This window comes from Nothoprocta perdicaria, unplaced genomic scaffold, assembly GCF_003342845.1.
Source record: "Nothoprocta perdicaria isolate Ctin4 unplaced genomic scaffold, notPer1 scaffold_1, whole genome shotgun sequence".
Taxonomy (NCBI): domain Eukaryota; kingdom Metazoa; phylum Chordata; class Aves; order Tinamiformes; family Tinamidae; genus Nothoprocta; species Nothoprocta perdicaria.
In genome coordinates, this window is record NW_020454093.1 from 373,276 (window position 1) to 376,181 (window position 2,906).

Here is a 2,906-nt window from a genome sequence, read left to right on the forward strand (position 1 = left end):
ATGGAACAGGTGTATTTTCTACATTTAGAAAAGATATTAAGATCCATTACTAAGCAGTAGCCAGTTATTTTGATAAGTCTTCATTGTTTTATTTAATGCAGAAATTGGCCTAATACTAGTTCACAGGAGATTACTGGGAATACTACTGCTAATGACTCCATTGAAAGCCATTTGTCAGTATCGTCCTACAGCATAGACTTTGAAGACTAAGATAACTCTTTTGATAGACTCATTTTCAGTTGATTTATGCTTGCTTAATTACAACTATATAATCAAACTTAAAATGTGGACAAATTGCATTCTGTAAGTATATGCCAGATAACTCAAGACCCAGCTAGAAAGTGGGGAAGTGTAATCTTTTTGACTACTTCAGTCTGATAAAAATTTATGAATTTTAGAACTTTGATTTTTTTCTTTTAGTTTCAAAATTTTGAAATTTCAAACACAGTTTTCCATTCTTGATTCGGATATTCCCTATAACATCTGAGATGTATAGTTCTTATGAAAGTGTATATGGGCAGTTTTACTTATATAATTTTCATGATTGTTTTTCTTTATTAATATTCACCTTCCTGGTTGAATAATAAAAATAGATATGTAACTAATTTAAAATATCTGTAGTTATCTGATACTACAAAAATGATTTTTTAGTGAGKTCTTTCTGTTCTAGAAAATGCTGAAGAAGGATAGAAATAAAAGCTGATTTTGATCTCTGAAATGAATGTTTGTTGAAGTAAAATGAAAAAAATGTTACCCAAGTTACTCTTTCAGTTTCTTCAGATTTCTACAGTAGTTTTTGAAGCAAACTTCATAACTTACTTACCTGAACATGTGATATATCCTTGTCCTTATAGCTGAATTTGAATTGTCAAAAAGTCCTACACTAAAACTATGGGAATTAAAAAAAAAAAAATCCTTTATTTTATTTTGCACTAAGTTGACATGGTTTCCCTATTTACATAAAATTAGATTTATACATCCAGTTATGGAAGTATTTTGATTTACCTTTTATGTGCACTGTAAGATAGTTCCCCTCAGTACTGAAATTATTGCTCCATCTGTCTGAATGAAACTAAAGTACAACTCTGTGTTCAGGGATATGAAAAGAAAAATTATCTATTGAGTGTGACAAAGGGAAAACATGATACCATGTTACAGATGAGATTACTTATGTTACAGTCTAGTTATCTAATAATGCCAACCTCCAAACATCCGTTTGCCACAGCTTCCAATTTAAACTTTTGTTTCTAAGAAAAGAGTAATTTAAAAACAAAAGGCTCTTTAAACTGAAATGAAGAATAGATGCAATTTCTAATATTGAAACTATGAAATATTGATGTTTTAAGAATTAACATGAGAAAGTATGGTCTATTTATAAGTAAAGAATCTTTTCTGTTTCCCTTTCTGATTTTCACTTTCTCATCACAAAACTTAAAATAATAATCCCAGTTTACCTCCAGTGCGTATATAACATATGCATATATATGTATATAATCAATTACTTTTTTGTGAACTCAGTTTTCATTGAAAGTCTAGTTAGACCAGGTTGGTTTCTGTTATTTTAGCTTAAGCCAGAATTTTGTATTTGACAGAAATTGTCAACATTTATGACATGCCAGAACAACTTCTCAACATAGGCTGCTGTCTTTAATGTGAAAATGGACTTCAGTTCTTGTATCAAGGACAGCATTCACCAGCTTCAAAATCAAAAATGGACAACTTTTGAGCCACCTAGGTTTCTTAACTGGCTTCTTATAGAGAAATATTATAAAGTCTACCTTTAAAGGAATTTTAGCAGAACAGGCTACCAAATGTGTTATTTCACAKGGTTATTTCCTGGTGTGTGTGTGTGTATGGGGATCATGTGGTGAGAAGGTGCCCGTGTTTCAGTAAGCTCATTGTCTGAAGCACCTGATTTTTGCCTTGGAGATTAGCTACATATTTAATTAAAGCTTGATATCCTCAAGTGGGAAGTCTATTTGAATAGGACAAAGGCTGCACCTTGTCAAGGAGATAAAAGTGCAAATTGCCCCCTTTTCTTGCAGTCTTCCAGAAATGATCTAGTTAATATAAATTAAACAACTGAAATCTCTCTCATAAGTAGAAAAGCAGCAAGCTATGTATGGATCATTTATTGTGCTTTGTTTTTTAAAGTGCCAAATGTCAGATTGCCAGAACAAACAATGCAAGCAAATGTYAACATATTTAAAGTGATCATCATATTTAACACAAATTGTGTATCAGATATTTATTCTGCCTTGCTTTGTGTGTACCCATACTAGATATGTGTTCAGCCAGTATGTTTTTCAGTAATTTTCTTTTTAAGTACAGAGAATGAGTGGTGTAACTGCTGGAAAAAAATATAGTGAGGAGACTCATGTCATAGTTGAGAGAAATAGCTGCAGATAGCTAGGGTAGGCACCTGGCCCAGCACCCTTCACGTGGGCTGTGGAGAGATCCAGAGGGAAGGGGTGAGGGCTAAGAAGGATATTAGAAGGCTCCTGGCGGCCCATTAGGCCTTGTTGCCCCATCCCTGCTTTCATGGCTTGTATGGATGCCCCATGGCTGTCACCAGGCTATCCTGGTGTCATCAGTGTCTGCTGGTACCACCAGGCCTTCCTGTCTTGTACCTCTGCCAAGGGGTGGCTGGCGAGGGAAAAAGACATAAAAACTTATGTCTACCTTAGTTTAGAATTTGAAGTAAGGTAAGCAAGCTACCTGAGTCTGTAGGTTTTTGGGGAGCTGAACATAACAGCTGATCCTTAAAAGTAGGCCATATTTAAAAATATGTACACAAAGAACCGCTTCTGATTACTTATAACATTTTTTATGTTGTTATAACTCTTTCAAATTTCTTTGAAGTTTGGAATTACACTTTGGTTTTGACATTCTCGATAGCTGTATGT